The sequence below is a fragment of the Tachysurus vachellii genome, chromosome 13 (genome assembly GCF_030014155.1).
Source record: "Tachysurus vachellii isolate PV-2020 chromosome 13, HZAU_Pvac_v1, whole genome shotgun sequence".
NCBI lineage: Eukaryota > Metazoa > Chordata > Actinopteri > Siluriformes > Bagridae > Tachysurus > Tachysurus vachellii.
In genome coordinates, this window is record NC_083472.1 from 11,124,069 (window position 1) to 11,142,111 (window position 18,043).

An 18,043-nucleotide genomic window follows, 5' to 3' on the forward strand; every position below is an offset into this window, starting at 1 on the left:
CGCCTTGTGTGTGTGGAGTTTGCATGTTCTCCCCGTGTCTCAGGGGTTTCCTCCGGGTACTCCGGTTTCCTCCCCCGGTCCCCCTGGTAGGTTGATTGGCATCTCTGGAAAAATTGTCACTAGTGTGTGATTGCGTGAGTGAATGAGAGTGTGTGTGCCCTGCGATGGGTTGGCACTCCGTCCAGGGTGTATCCTGCCTTGATGCCCAATGACGCCTGAGATAGGCACAGGCTCCCCGTGACCCGAGGTAGTTCGGATAAGCGGTAGAAGATGAATGAATGAATGAATAATATGTTAGTTCACCAGTTCATACATCCCCTAGTTTTTATGAGGTGGGAGAAAACCAAAGTATCCAGTGTGAACAATCCTGTGCAACTCCACACAGACACTAAACTGAATTCATGATCATCCTGGGGATCCTGTAACTTGGGAACTTATATTTATTTCTGTATGCCATTGGAGTTTCTTGTGCCTGTTTCTGATGTCACTATCATCCTCATTAGCTTTTACCTGCTGTACAGACCACCTGCATATCTGTTGCCTGGCCCACATATTGCTCTCTTCATTTCCTCTTCTCATTTTATTGCATAGCTCTCATCAAGGGGGAAAAGGGAAGGCTGGTTATTATTAGATTGAGTTGCAATCTCAATCACTCCTTCTGTGTGATAAATTGTTTGTTGCTTCTGGAACCCTTGAAACACTGTTTATTGAAAAGCCTCCGTGAAGCTGTGAAATGATTTCCTCTATTCAAATGGAATTATAGGCTCTAGAATAATTGGATGTTGGAGATGTGGATACGGTGGGACTTGTGTTTGAATCAAACAATGCCTGCGGTGTGCTTGCTTTGCCAGCCTCAGTGATCAGTAATCAGAAGCATACTGATGTCCACTGTCTCACCATGAGTCTATTTCAGCACATTCTCGCCTCCAGCCAACATAAGGTTGGCAGAGCTGCACTGACTCTTAGAAGCTTCTGGAAAATGGAACTGAATTAATCTCCTCCTCCTCCTATGAGTCAGGGGCCCGAGATTTCTTAGTTCAAGATAGCCTGCGAGTCTCTTCCTCTGCAATTCTGTTCTCAATCTTTATCAATCATCATCATCATCATCTATATCATTATTATGATAGCACTGAGATTTTAAATCAATTTCTAATTCAAGAAATCAGAGAAAACCAGACTATTCTCTGTGACCGGATGGTGGTCCTAGAAATCATTAGAAAAGTATTCAAACAGTAAATGCAAACAGTACTCAATGTGTTCAGTATGAGGATATTGTAAATAAAAGTCTTGGGATGAGCAGTACAACTCTACAGCATCTGATTAAGACTGAAGCACAAATGAGTTTTTGGAAGTATCTATGTGGAGGAATAATCAGCTGCAGAAGGTGAGTCACATGTCTATATATTATATGCTCTGCATTTAAATAGCAGCTTTTATTTTGTGTATAAATAAAACACAGTTAGCAGCAAACTCATCAGTATACAGTAGAAGTGAAAGCCAAATTACAGGTGGAAGGGGTGGATATAAAAAGGTATAAGGGGCCTAGAACATCAACACTGTGGATGTTAATATCTCAGGATCTAATCAGAACAGTTCAAAGCCAGTCTCGGTGTGGCAGACCTGAGGCTTTCTGATTGTACTCAAGATTGAGAAAGCACATGGAAGATAATCTCCTTAGCTGAACAGAGGTTTAAGGCCGCTGATGTTTCTGACCCAGGATCAGTGCATTATAGACTCAGAGACAGACGTGCCTTGTGCCAGGCAGGCACTCCATCACCATGAGGGAGGAGTATTGAGACTTCCTGCCACTGTAGACCACAGTCCATCATTCTCAATCTCCTGGATTACAGGCATCTGGATGCATTTGTGTCCCCGAATGTTATATGTTTCTTTAAGGAAACTGCAAAGTCGAACACCCCGTCAAAGTCCATTTTTTTGGAATAAAGTCTACATTATTAATACATACAAACATACAAAATAGATTTTTAGTTTTATATTTATATATTTATATATAAAATCTATATTCTCAGTGAGGAAAGGTTTTAAGGTTTTTAGTATCCAAAGGTAAATGTATGGTTAAATTTAAGGGTAGGCATGCAGTCAAAAAGCTGCATTAATAATTATGGCAATAAAATGTCAATCATGTAACAGGTAACTCAATCAGGTGTGTGTGTGTGTATACATGTGCCACATAAGAGAAAAGGTTCAGGAGACAAAGTGCTTTAGGAGAACATGATGCATGAAGTAACATTGTTCAGCGCACACATGACATCACACTTGCCATAGAATTTCACTCTGGCTAACTGTCTATTTTGGAATCAATAATATTGAAATCAATGCTTCTTTTTATGCTTCTTAAGAACGAGGAGTTGTTTTAGAGATCTTGTTGAGGAATATTTATAAGATCTTTGGAGGGTGTCCTGTATGTACACATATTTTCAGAAATGAACTCAATTTGCTTAGAGAGCTGAAACATTCCACTTTTGCATTTTAGACCTGATGGGACAGCAGAGTGCGTTGGCACCTGGACAGTCGTCCCTGCTTTAACACTCACAGCTAAGCTGCCTGTGATGATTCAAAGCCATCAACTGCTGTTCCCCCAGAAATACACAGCCAAATTGGACACTTCACACACACTTTCACCTCCTTGATGGTAATTGCCTCCCAGCTCAGCTGGGCCCATCATGGCAGGGCGGATGCACACAGAACAGATGGACTCTTCAGCAGGGTGCTTTTGCTCCTTTCTCTCTCTCTCTCTCTCTCTCTCTCTCTCTCTCTCTCTCTCTCTCTCTCTCTCTCTCTCTATCTTACATTAAGCCACAGTGTTTGGAAACCTCACTGGAAATTGCTTGCTCACTATGCAAACAGTGCCCAGACTGAATGCCGGTCAAACATGGCCACTGAGCTCTGGATATTACAGTACACCTACTTTGCATTGGTTGGACCACAGCAAAACTGGAGAGCCTTTAGAAAGGCCATGCAAGTACACTAGAGTGTGCATTTTTTGGTCATTAATTTACAGAGCAACACAACGTCTGAAAGGGAGGTCAGTGTGTGTGCAGGTATAGCTGATTTGTACTAAAACCAAAAATCTCATAATATGCAGACCATTATCTCTGTTTGCTATTTAGTTAGTGCTCATGGTGCTATTAAAAATCTGTGATGTCCAGGTTTTTAGGCAATTGAATACCTGAACAGACAGCTTAGACAACTAGTCTTATTAGTCTTCTTGAATCATTTGTTAAAGGAAAAATCCAAATTAAACAACTTGCATATCAGTATTTTTTCATGAATCTTTGATATTCAGTGGCAATTTTACTTTTAGAATGAACTTCTTAATTGATCTTTTTGGTTTTATGTACTTTGATTGACATTTTGGTCAGGTTGGTGTGGTTTTCTATGCTACTGAATATGCCTTTCCACTATTTGTTTATAATGTTGATACTTTGCTTAATCTCTGCCTAAAATGACAGCTCTAACTGCTTTTTAGTCTGCCCATCTTCTCTATATACATTGCCCAAAAGTTCCAAAAGCATTCCAAACAAAACACTATTGTAATTTCACTACTAATGTGCCCATGTGACAACAGAGCTGCACACAGCTTAACACAACACTACCAGTAATACAGCACCAGCCTGCGCTATATGGCCAAAAATACACTGTGTATCTGAAAGATATGCCAGCACCTCTCTATCATTTACAGCATTTAGCAGACACTCTTATCCAGAGTGACTTACATTGTTTCAGTTTATACACCTGAGCAATTGAGGGTTAAGGGCCTTGCTCAGGGGCCCTGCAGTAACAACTTGGTGTACTGGGATTCGAACCAATGACCTTCTGATCAGTAGTCGAACACCTTAACCACTGAGCTACCACATCCCCATGTACACCTTCTTCAAACTGTTGCTACAAATTTATAGGTATACGATTATCTAGAATGACTTTGTGTGTTGTAGAACTGGTACTAAGGGTTCTAGCACAAACATGGTCCAGCATGGCATTGCCCCATTCCCAAAATGTAGCCAATAAAGATATTATTTTCCAAGTATGGTATGGAAGAACTTGAGTGACCTGCACAGAGTCCTGACCTCAACAAATTCTGAACACCATTGGAATAAACTGGAATGCAAAATGCATGCCAGGCCTTCTATCCCCATCAACAGTGCTTAATCTCACTAATTCTCTTGCGGTTGAATGACCACAAATCTACACAGCTGTGCTCCAAAATCTAGTCGAAAGCCTTTCCAGAAGTGAGCAGGCTGTTATAGCTGCAGAAGGGTTTATCAGGCCCATATATATTACTACCCATGGAATGGGTTTTGGAATGGGATGTTCAACAAGCATTTATGGCTGTGATGGTCATCCATACAGTGAACATTCTTTTCATCCATACAGTGTACAAATTAGCACCAGAATCCTTAGACACGTACAGAATGTTTTTCAGTGTAACATATTTTGTGTGTTTCAGGGTTGAGTGTTCCCTTAATGATGATGGTGTAATTTTAAGCCTGTATGTTTCCAATATGCTCCCATGTTAATGATGCAGTATTTTACAGAGAATTGTGTGGTGCACTTGATGTGGTTGCCAAACTGAATTTTTCACCTGGATTCTTTTTCTGAGTATTATACATGGCACAGACATAGTTTCTAGCTAGAAACAACACTGAATACAATACCCCTGTTTTTATGCAGTGAATGCCCTAAACCTATACAACACACAAGCTTTATTTAAGCTCGTAGACTTACTTTGACAGCTTCTATTGAGAAAGTGTAGGAGTAAAAATCTAATTAGATCAACGCATTTTACAGTATGTCATCATATACAGTGTAGTAGTAATGCATTTTTAGAATAATCAGATGGTCACAGTAAGACATATGCATGATCTTTTGTTATTACACCAGTGCCAAAAAGACAAATGTGATTGCTTCAGGGGTGCGGTGGCTTAGTGGTCAGCACATTTGCCTCACACCTCCAGGTTTGGGGGTTCGATTCCCGCCTCCGCCTTGTGTGTGTGTGTGGAGTTTGCATGTTCTCCCCGTGCCTCGGGGGTTTCCTCCGGGTACTCCGGTTTCCTCCCCCCCCTGCATGGTAGACATGCATGGTAGGTTGATTGGCATCTCTGGAAAATTTTCCGTAGTGTGTGATTGCGTGAGTGAATGAGAGTGTGTGTGTGTGTGTGTGCCCTGTGATGGGTTGGCACTCCGTCCAGGGTGTATCCTGCCTTGATGCCCAATGACGCCTCCCCGTGACCCGAGGTAGTTCGGATAAGCGGTAGAAAGAACATGGTGCAAACACGATGCTGTGTCTGCTGTAAATTGAGCTTCAGTAAAGGAATGGTATATATATGCATTAAAAAGTTTTATTTGTATAAAGTGCAATGTGAATCTGTTAAAGAAACTTTTACCTCAGCACCTCAGCGTTTATTTATAAGCTCTACATGGCAAGACATCACCACATTCATGTTCTGTGTAATTACTGTAGCTGAAGGAAAAAAAAAGTAGTACATTAAATACCTTCAGCTGATGTAACTTGTTCATGTTGTGCTAATTTACAATCAGTAGTCTTATTAAAACATACCATGCTTTTTATTGCCACTGTAGCTTCCAGACACCTCTGTACAGCCATTATCTTCTGACAGGGAGATGGCCTCATCTCATATTGACCCTGTGTTCTGCTCATTTATGCTTCTCGTTTATGTGGGCAGTAAAATCCTGTCCATCTCGAACCCACATTGACTCACAAGTTACCTTGAAAGAAAGTGCATCTTAAAGATATATGCCAAAGACAAAGAAAGCTGTTTCTAAAGCAGGATTCTCAGCTAAAGTTGTCGAAGGGTGTGTTCTGGCATGTTTTATTCATCTTTCTCTGTATGTGTCTGTCTATGAGCGAATGTGTACAGAATCCGAAACGGCCGTTGCGTGCTGCGTTAGGCAAAGAGAGGCTGTATATGGATTGGTACCCCTGTGGTGACAGAAATGGAAGCTTGGGTAATGTAGTTATTTCCTAGCTACACATGTGGTGTCTGTATCAAGAGCTATGAGCCACATTGATAGCTAGAGCTCATGGGGCAGGTGATCCTATTGCACCATTTCTCAAGAGGGGTTAGAGCTCATAGGCTTTGCATACACTCAGACATGACTCTTCCTCTGATAGAAGTGTCTGTCATAAATGTATTCTCTTTCTTCCTGGGTTTACATGGGCAGTGATATCTAGTTTGTTTTATGACAAAAAGTTGCAGGAAAAATAAATGAAAGAGGCTGACGGTAGCGTTTGTATAGGACCCACCCTCCTTCTCCCCAACTGCCACCAGCCAGCAGGCCTGTCCACCTCATGCTGCTCCTGGGACCATTCAGACCTGGTAATTTAGAAACCAAATTGCTAAGAGTGTTCGGAAACAGAGGGGCATCTAAGGGAAGGAGGAAAAAAAAGGTTGGTGGCTGCATGGTGCTTGATTTGTGAAGCAGTAGGGGGATGTGGTAATTTTTCGGGGAGACAAATGTTGCAGAATTTTGCAGATGGCTTTGTTTGTGAGTGTGTGCACTCCAGGTGGTTCAATATGAGGAAGGAGAGTTTGTCAGGTAGAACAATAAAAGGATCATATTGTACCTGTGTGATACAGCCTTTCGCACCATCATCCACTGTGATTCTCAGAATGAAGCTGTCAGATGCTCTGAGATAAATTAAATGGTACCCAAAGACTGCAATCAAAGAGAGGAATGGGGGATCGTAACACCTGTGCTTTGTTGTGTACATAGCATTGCCATTTAATTATCATGCTTTACAAAGTCTGCTTTGTTCCCATTTTGAATTAAACCAATTTCTGGTAACAATGGTTTGGTAATGTATGGTAATACGTGTAAAGATTTACTTCAATCTACACATTTTATGTTTCAAGCTAAATTTATCTGAACGATACGACCAGAATTTTGTTACCATGTCATCGAGTATTTCCTGTCAGAGTATAGCATTAGTTCAACATATTAGTATGCAAGTATTCAAGTCTTAAAATGTGTCAGTTACAGTTACAATTCCTCAAATCTTGCTAATGTGACACGCTCATGTAGGTTTATTCTCTACAACATCAAAAGGATTTGGCCATTTTTCTCCACACAGGCTGCTTTGGCCACGTGCAGTTGTTTATGTTTTGTGTCACGTGTCTGCCCCGCCCATGTCTCTTCCTCACCGCTTCTGCACACCTGTTCTTCATGTGTCTGATTGTCTTTTCTATTTAGGTTTTTGTTTGTTTTTTCGGTGTCCTGCGACATCGCCCTCATCTGTCCGCGGGGAGTGTTGCAGGCCCGTGTTTTGCCCCCATGGATTTTTTTTGTTGATTTTTATGTTCTGTGGAAGAGGACTTTTTTCCCCTGCCCTCCCTCCCCTTTCCTGGTTTCTGAGAGTTGGTTCTGGCCGCGGTGCGTTGGGGGTTGCGCTCGGGCCTCCTGCTCGGCTGTGGACATGGCTCGGCCCTCCTGTTTGGCTGTGGACGTCGCTCGGCCCCTCTGGCTGTGCCGCCGTGTGCCTTGCTCCCCCCTCCTGGACCCCGTCAGGACTGTTAAGACGGATTGGCGCGTTGGGAGCCGCGCCTCAAGGGGTGGGGGGTGGTGTGTTACTGTCAGGACTTTGGCCACGTGCAGTTGTTTATGTTTTGTGTCACGTGTCTGCCCCGCCCATGTCTCTTCCTCCCCGCTTCTGCACACCTGTTCCTCAAGTGTCTGATTGTCTTTTCTATTTAGTTGAGCCAAATTGCTTTGAGCAGCGCAGAATCCTCTGTTGTCTTTTGTTGTCGTCTTGTCTTGAGTCCGTGTTCCTGTTCTGTGTTTTGTTTTAGTTAATAAATCCAGTTTTTTTAATGCTATCCTGCATTTGGGTCTTTTTGTCCCTGCGCCTGTGACACTGACTACTGGCAGGTCTACCTACGAACACAATTTGATGTCTGCAAAAGATCCAAAATGCACCTGATGACTTGTTTTCTACCTGCCTAAGTTCCAGCACAGGTATCTGCATGCATCAGATTCAAAAGACTGATGATTGCCTACAAAGCACAAAATGGACCTCTTACCTCAAAGTTCTTATCAATCCTCACACTGCACCTCACTCACTCAGATCTACCAGCACTGCTCGATTGACACCACCATCTCTCAGGGTAAGAGATAGGTATACATCAAGACTCTTTTCTGTTCTGGCAATGAGGTGGTGGAATGAACTTCTCCTAGATGTCCAAACAGCTGATTCACTAGCTATATTCAAACAACAGGTAAAGAATTCCAGAAACACTTAAACTAGCACTTATTTTCACTGTTTGTGTTATATGTATATTATAAAAAAACTCACAACAGAGTTTTATCCTTAGTGTTAATGTATTTACTGATAGAGACTTTAAAGTAATTTTGCACGTCATTCTGGATAAGGGTGTCTGCCAAATGCCATAAATGTAAATGTTATAGAAACAATGTACACCAGCTGCCCTTGTTAACATAAATGGCAAGAAAACTAGCATCAACAAAAAGAAAGATAAATAGAAATCCTTCTGTGTCAAAATTAGTTAGATATCTATCCCTATTTCTTGTCCAATCATATAACTTATAACCTATAACTTTGTAAAGCTGACTTATTTTTGTCTTTATAGTTGAATATTACTTCTTAAATGAAACGAACAAATACAAAGATAGCTGTGATTAAAATGATCCAAGTGATCTGCTTACATCATAAATTAGTTCAGATTAACACAGAAAGTGGCATACACAGAAACGTTGTGCTTAAAGTAATAAGACTATTTGATTCAGGTTTCGTATGTATTTCACAATTGCAACTACGATGTATTCAGCTGTACTGTGAGTTTGATACAATCTTCCTATCAAAGGCTTTTAGACACATATTGTAGCAGTGGTCACAGTAGGAGATGTTAATAAAAAACTAATTCTGACATTGCCAGAATTTTATCATTGAAAGTCTTTGGTGGCAAATGGCATTGTAATAAGGGAATAACAGAACAGCATGATTTCTAATAGATTATTCAGTTGGCAGCAGGGTATCATGCCCACTACTCCTACCTTCATCACACTACACCACAATTCATAATGCACTCTGTTCATTATCATGGGTCCCTTTTCATCTCCTGAAACATTATTCCAGGTTTAACATATGTTCAAGCAATATAGTCAATCAGTGTTGAGTTGTTTATGCCAATATGTCCCCATTAGTTCAGTGAGAAGGAAATGTTTTAGGTGAATAACAATATGTGCTGCTGCCATGGAAATTGGACTAAGGTTCTCTGAATAACCATCAACACATTATGGATGGAATATTACTAAAATGAAAAGACATGGCTGAAATTAAATACAGCGTATGTACATGCTTCAGACTTTGCGTATACTGTAGGTCTAAGCGTGAGAGAAGAAATAACAATAATTAGCTATCTGACTGTTAATGATAATGAGCTAGCTAGAGAACTTGCTGGTGAGGAGGCTAATACTGACACAATAACATTAATAACATTAGTGTAAATCACTGTCAAGACAACGTTTTGATTTTGTTATTAAAAAATGAAAAATAATAAAACTTTTATGTGTATGTGATCTACAGGTCTTTTGAAAGTCTCTCTAATGCTTCTTGACTGCAATGTGGCACCAGAGAGGTTGCACAAGAGAAACAAAGCTTGGAACCAAAAGCAATTCCAATAGTTACATTTCTGGGTTGGATCAGAGCCAGTTGTGAGCTTGTACACTGGCAAAGCCAAAGGTGAGACCCTGGTCATAGGGCACATGACTGCACTCTAAGCACGCATCTTTGCTCCATGAGCCATGGAGGCCTTTAATATCCTGCTATTATACACCTTGACCAAGAGTACAGGCTGAGGGCAAAAGGGCAGAGACTCTAAAGACATATCTGTACATGTTTCTGCTGGCAGCTTAAGACAGGGAAATGAAAAAGTTTGGTATATGGAGACAACAAAATGGTAAAATACTCTATCATTTACACAGTGGTTTTATTGTATTAAATGTATGATTCTGCTTTTAACTTTTGGGACTTTGGTTTAATTTGCCATACTCCAAGAATCAAAATGCCTTAATGGCCTTTAAGCCTTTAAGTTTGTATAGGGCTTTCGAATTTGTGACATAGTAGGAAAGGAAAGATACAGGTTTGTATCCTCTTTCTTTTTATCATCTAGTAATTTAGAGTGGCATTCAGAGCCTTGCAGTGTATAATTGTCTCTCGATTAATCGGACAGACAGTGTGAAATTGATCTAAATAAACTTAACGATGTCATCCAGTCACCATAAACCTAGGAAGAAGGTTCACACATAAAGCTGTCTGAATGCTTCATCTCTGTGTCATTAGTCACGCACAGCAATCATCGGAAAGATGAGCTTCGGCTCGCAGATACTTTTAAGATAGAAATTAGGATGATAATGAACTGTTAGTCACATTTAAATCAAACCGATTTTATCACCATGAATATGTCCTCTTTTTTTGGTACGCTATGTTTGCATGGCTGGTGAAGGAAGGACATTGATGTGAAATGCCCTGCTTCTTTTGAAAATTTATATTAAATATGTATAGTCTCAGTAATAGGAACACCTATACACCTAATCATTCATGTGATTACAAATCTGCTAATCATGGGGCAGCAAAAAATGCATAAACTCATACAGAGACAAGTCAAGAACCTCAACCATCAATCATCAGAATAGGGAAAAATGTGAACTTAGTGACATAGACAGCAGCCTATTAGTGCCAGATGGGCTGTTTTAAGTATCTCAGCAATTACTAATCTCCTGGAATTTTCATGCACAAATGTTGTTTACACAGATTGGTATGAAAACAAAAGAAAACTAAATCTCAGGCTAAAGTGGCCACAGGCTAAGCAAAACTGGACAGTTGAGGATTTGTAAAATGCCTCCTGGTCTGACAAATCTTCTACTGCGACATGCAGGTGGTAGGAATTTGGCATCAACAGTGAGAATCGATGGACCCAACCTTCATCCTGTCAACAATCCAGGCTGGTGGAGGTGGTGTAATGTTGTGGGGAATGTTTATTGGCACACTTTAGGCCTGTTAATTCCGTTCAGTCTTTGCTTCCATGCCACAGCCTACTGTTGATGTCCATGTGCATCCGTTTGTGGCAACAATTTACACATCTTCTCATGGCTGCTACCAGCATGATAATGCACCATCACAAAACACAGTCCTGTGGATGTGGTAGAACATGTGCCACTGACAAATCCGACGAAATGATATGATGCAATAATCTCAACATGGATTAGAATTTCCAACAATATTTCCATCACATGAAGAAATAAATACGAAATTTAATTTTCAATTTATTTCTACAGCTCTTTTAACAATTCACATTGTCTCAAAGCAGCTTTACAAAAGTATAGAAACAAAATAAATTAATAAATAATTAAAAATAAGAATAAAAATACAAATAAACAAAGAAATACATAAATGTAAAGTTTCAAATTAGTCATTACATAGTAAATTTTAATTTAAAATTTAAACTATTATATATTTCTAACATTCTTACATTCTTAAAATTCTATCTTACATTCCTCTACTAGAACGAGGAAGAAATGAACTCAAATGGGGTCCTACCTAAGATTAGTATGTTCGTAATAAATTTGCTGGTGAGGAATCATTGAAAATCTTAACAAACTGAAAAAAAAACAAACCTATAAAATCTGTGTTGATAGAATAACTCTGACTTCAGTACATATGAGACTGATTGGATTGTATGTATGTAAAAACGAGTCCTATGTAAAACATTAAAATGTTACACTGGCAAGCAAAGGACAAGGTGGAAGTCATCCATGCCAGCACAGTCACCCATCCAGTCTCCTGTAAAAATCCATTTCAAGCTCTTGCTCCCAATTACATTTGGTCTGGTTCGGTGCTAATGACTCAGAAGATATTAAAAGATTATACTTTTCTCAATTCCTACATAAAGACTGTGGCAGGACCATGACTCAAATTAGCCTTTGAGGTTATATTTCGTTTGCAGTGATTAATGAGCTATGATCTGAAAATACAGCACTAATGATCTGTCCACCATAATTGGTCTAACTCATGGATAAAGCTCCATGTCATTTGAAAGTGTCTATCAAATATGTATGGGTATGATTGAGTTTGACTGTACTATGAAGCAGCAGAGTGGCACAAAGGAAATTACATTTCCGCGATAAAATGCTGGGAAAACGTGCCAGCCGTGGTCATTCAGATTAATATCCATACCAGAGAACTGAAACAATACTTTCTTGTTATTCTATATACAATCTCTATTTGAAATATATTACACATATGTAAAAAAAAAAAGATTACTGTCCCTTTTTCTGAAATACATGGCATGTCAACACACTTAAAAGTGCAGTCAAGGATATTATTGCACACACTGTGGTTCCCCTTTAAAATGAACGACTCAATAGCTCACCTTGGGTCTTGTCAAACTCTGAATAAACTACCGCTGCATGTAAACTATTCACTTTATGCAACACTGGCTTTATTGTGTTGCTGCGTGTGGATTGAACGGGTGGGACCGATGTATGATTTAACATTTCCCTCTTGACATGGCAACATATGTTTCACTAAACAAGACCCTGTTGTCTTGGTCTGCTCACAGCTTAGATTATTGCAATGCTGGAGCCCAGATGGTTATTGCTCCAGAAAGTGGTCTTTGGAGAAATTTTGAATGGAGTTATTAGTTAGCTTTTTTAGAGAGATTCAGGTTGAATAAGGTCTAAACAACAAACCCAGAGGTGTGTATGATTCTTCTGATTGTGTGGCATAATCATTTCATTTCACCATAACATTTGTAATGTTTTAACGCAAATATCTCTCATGATTTGCTTTATTTACAGGCGGTTATCTTTGTTTTGGGATTGTTCTGTATCTTAATTCTGAATTATTCTTATCATAGAATATTTTACACACAAGTAGAGAGCGGTTGTGAGAAGATAATAGAGAACCCTAAAGTCATTACATTGTTCTGCATATCCATTTTGAATAACCTGTGGATGGTTGAGGCATACTGTAAGATGTTAATTGTTGTCTAGTATCACCTCTTATTAACCGCCCCTCTCCTTTCCTCCCTCTCTTTCTGACACACACATTATTGTAGTTCATTACCAGATTTATTCATCAATTCAACAAGACTGCCTTAAAGAAAATGCTTATTTATGACACTTTTTAAAGACATTTAAGAACTTCTGTTTCAAACACTTGTGTAGTAGATCGGGGTTTAAGCTAACAATCGTAAAGGCTTGGACAGAACTGGGGAGAATCTGTGCTCTAAAGGATGAACTTAAAAAATGTATTTTTTGACCCTCCTCTATGTTCATGTTCCCATTATACTGATACCAAATAGTAACAGAAAATAATCTACTGATTTATTAAAACAATTGTGGTTCAGAATGTCTAGAAAGAGACAGAGCTTAAAGTTTTATGTCACATTTAAGCACCAGGATTATCCTGTTTTTGGCCAATCTGTCTAATTTGTGTACAAGAACTGTTTAACTTGGGTTTACTTGTATTTTTCTTAATTATGACAAAAACATGAAATACCAACATGTCGAGCACCTAAGTGATTTGTTGCTTGGAAATAGTTTACAACATTCTTGATCAAAGTATATCAAGTACAAGCAGTTAATTTAGTGTCCATCTTCATCCTCCTTTTTTTTTTTTTTTAAAGCAGCTCCTGCAGATTTGATCTGGCTTTATTTCATTCTGTGTTTTTTTAACAGCAAATGATGTACTGTTCACACAACAACTCTATCCCAGACCAATTAGCACTGGATTTTTGCCCTATTTGTGTTTCTGCAGCGGTAAAGAGGTAGAGGGGGTGGAGAGAGAAATACCCTTTGGAACTTGTCTAAAACATGACTATCAAGAGGGCTTGTTAACACATACAGTGAGTCCAGCACAAACCTGAGATTCTTCGAGCACGTTCTTCTTATGTGTGCAATACAATTGCTTTGATCACTTTGTTTCAACAAGCATGTTTCTTCATATTCAGCATGTTGCCAATAAAACTTTGCACATTGCATCTTTATTTGAAAGAATTTCTATTGAATACTTTTTTGTCTAAAATGACATTTGTATACTGTCCATATTCAATAAAGGGACACAACAGTCTAATATGTGAGAAAGATTCTTTGTATTTCTAACGATTTATTTTTTGTCCTTTTAGCCTGTTTTGATATTTAAGGACTAGCACTATTCTGTTCTCTGTTGATGCCATATATATTTCACATACTGTTCCACCGTTAATATGCACCAAGGTCCATTTTCAGTTAATATGAATGTCCTTGCAGGACGAGGCTGACTTTGAAAAATCTGCGTCTCCTAGTGGTGCAGTCCAGTGGCTCAGCTCCAAAGGGGGCAGTTACAAAGCCATAAGTGGGATGTTGATTTCATTTGCAGTAGCCACATTTACTTTCCCAGCTGCCAGCCTGGTGTTAGCTGTTGGGGGCATTGCTTTATTATGGGAAGTGGAGCCCAGATGAGGTGAGTTGATGACGGGAAGGGGTATTAGGACCTGGATGGAAGGGCAGAAGGGTGATTTAGAGGCTTTAAAGCAGCAGGTAAACGGGTGAGGATGTTTCTGCTGAGAAAAGCACTTCTTGTTTTGGTGAGACCGAGGTCACAAGCTCTTACCCTTATCTCAGAATGGGTGGTTATACATATTCATCTCTCTCTCTCTCTCTCTCTCTCTCTCTCTCTCTCTCTCTCTCTCTCTCTCTCTCTCTCACTCACTCACTCACTCACTCTCTCAAAAACACTTTAATATCTTTTAGACTGAGTACACATCTTTATATTTGAACTGTATATCAGAGCTACTTTACTATAAGCGTGATTATTTGATCAATACTAAACCGCTTTCCTGAACTTCTGCTATCTGATGTTCTGCCACTCTGTAATTTTGGATCATGTACAAAGTTTACTTGATCATTTTCTTTTGTGGAATTGGATCAATTGCTTCTGTAAGGAATAACAAATGCCATAACAAACTGTATAAAAATCAAAAACAGCACGGTGTAAATGTTCTGTTTACTAAAGAATGACACACTTTAATCAGATTATTGTTATGTTTAGCGTTATGGAATCTCTCTCTCTCTCACTCTCTCTCTCGCTAAATGAAGCTGTTTTCTCTCATGTTACAGAGAAAAGTCACCCTTCACCCTGATGATGTTCCTATTTCACAAAACTTAAAGTTACATCATTACCCTTGACAGTAACAAGACCCCTGGAACTGGAGAATCCCTCTAAACACAACAATTATACACTGTTTTAATTCATTAATATGGCACATCCACCATAAAAGTCTCTATGTTAGATGGTACTATAGGAACAATAATCTATAATATATGTAATTATCAGTGATGCTCTCAGGGACAAGTAAATCAACATTATCTGAATGATCTTTTTAGTGACCTTGTACCAAAGTAATATAATATCTAAGATGCTAATCAGAGATTCTTTGACTCAGTCTATCCCAGACTATCCCAGTTTCCCTTAGTCGGTAAGCCTCACGTCCCCACACTGCAGTCTGTCACTCTCAGTAAGCATCTCTTGTTCTGAAGGGCAGCAACACAAGCAGGTTCTAAGGCCTCCTGTCTTTTGTCTATAGATATGAAAGGCTCTTGTCTTTCTTTTTTCTTGACTTTGTACACGGGATGGGGTTCAAAAGCTCAACGAAAGAGCAAGAACACAAAAAGGTAGCAGACTTTTGGACTTCTTTATTACAGTATATGCCATCACCGGTCACCTTTAGGTCAGTGCTTCCCTCTAGACTTCACAGCCAGTAAAGGTCTGTACCCCTACTGACATTTCCCTTCTTATTGAAATTCAGCTCTTCGTAAAAGTCGAGAAAGCGGCATATCTCAGACAGGTCAGGTGCCTGATATACCCCACTTATGCTCTGGTACATACCTCACTTTGTATCGACATGAATAAAAAATATTATTTCTAATGCCAGCTGTAAGTAAATATACAGTAGAAGCTGGAGTAAGTTGTATATACATAAGGAGCTATCTATTTAGAGATTTTTATCTCTGTAAAATGAACCGAATAAAGATTCTGAATGCAAAGTGAAAGGCTTTAGCACATTATTGTAGCTGTGAGGAATGGCACGCAGGTAGTCAGACCATTTATAATTTAGATGCAACAGATTGATGGAGAGGTAATTGCACCCTCCGCTGGGTGCCTATATTCAACTGAGGAAATGAACAGACTTTTTTTTTTTTCAGTAGAGAGAAGGGCTTAAACTGAGCTGCAGAACCTTCTCAGCAATGTAGAGTAGAAAGGAAATTACATAAAAAGGAATTATTAAATGGAAGATGGAGAGAGGAATGGAGAAAGACATACTGTTTGCTCAGGTTGCCAGTGAGTATCAGTGGGGGGCAAGAGAACAGAAAGCACCTATGTCAAATCAGCAATCACTCTTTTTATCTTTCTTTTTTTAAACACGCACACTCAGTTAAAGTATAGGTCTGATGATGGGATCTTTATGGTTCTGAGTAAATGGAGAGTGGGAGGATACACACTGAAGTGAACTCTTTTGCTAGGTTGAGATGGACAGACTGCAGCTCTGCTAGCACTCCAAGCAGAGAAAAACGGAGACCAACGAACAAGGCACACTTCATTGTGATTTATCTGCTCTGACAACACAAGAATGGAGAGTAACCTGTGCTCAGGTACTGTAGGATTCAGAAAAGTACAAAAACGTGTAAGGCTGCACTCTGATGTCCACTCTTGCACTGTGCAGTAGTAGTGTGACTTATCTTGAATGTCTCATAATTCTGCTTGCTTTGAACTTTACTCTTCAATTCAGATGACTAAGTGATTATAAGCAGTTATTCTTATATGAGATATTATGTCATGTGCATTCACTAATATCTAAATCTCTAATCTTTTTGTTAGATTAGAGATGTAATGTACTAGTGATGCATAGTTCTGTTCTTATTGGCCTGCGTCTGCTTTTGCTTCATTCTCATTGGACTGTCACTTCTTAAAGATTTATGATTTCTGTGCACTTACTATGTGGCAGAAATAGAAATAATCTTCCAGGTGGCATGAAGATAATCGCTCAAGAACATAACGAGAAGCCACTCATATTTCATTTGTATTTGTGTTCCATTTCTGTATAATAAAGAACATACTAAAGAATAAGTGCATTTTGGTACTTTAATGTTTGTATCTATCACTTGGAAGCCTTTGTGTTGCCTTAACGTGCTGAAATGGGTTTTTTGGAGGAGGGAAAGGAAGTAGGAAAAGAGAAAGGAAGGAAAGGAGAGACTGATTGGAACTATTCAGTAGTAAATTACAGAAGGGAGTTTGGGGGTTCCTCAACATGTTAGAGTTTTATGTGTCCCATATGTACTGCTCTCTGAGGATAAATGAAACTGTATTTGATTTGTCTATTGAAATGAAATATCAATCATAAGCAAGAAATTGGGTGGTGGCAAAACTGACACAAGACCATGTTTATCAGACTTTTCAGAGTCAGGGCATTGATGTACGATCGGTTTTTGTGTTTCATGCCCAAATGAATGTGACAATTGAATTAAATTCCATATCTGTAACTTTTTCCTGAGCTGCCTGCATGTTATGGGCTGTTGAGGAGGATGTACCTACGTGGAATACACACAATAAGTAACTAATAATCTGTTTTGTTAAAAGTAATATTTATAGGAGCTCACAGTTATCTGTGAACAGTTTAATTATTATGTACAGTGTCTGACATTCTTTTACACCTTAGCATGTCTATCATTTTCCATATATCTCACTCTGTCCCCCGGTCATGATGGTGATGCTTGAACTTGCCTGGTACAGTACATCTAATTTTGATTTGCATGTCTGTGTGTGGGTTTTGCTGTATGCTATATTATTAAATTACCGTATTATTAAGTGACCATTATTATCCTGTATAGTTAAATTCGTGTTTAATTATTTATGCTGAATTTTATATTACTCTATAACCTTCTAATTAACTATTTTGCTGCTAAAAGTAATTTCCAAGTCTGAAACTTTTATGTTTACCCTCCTAGA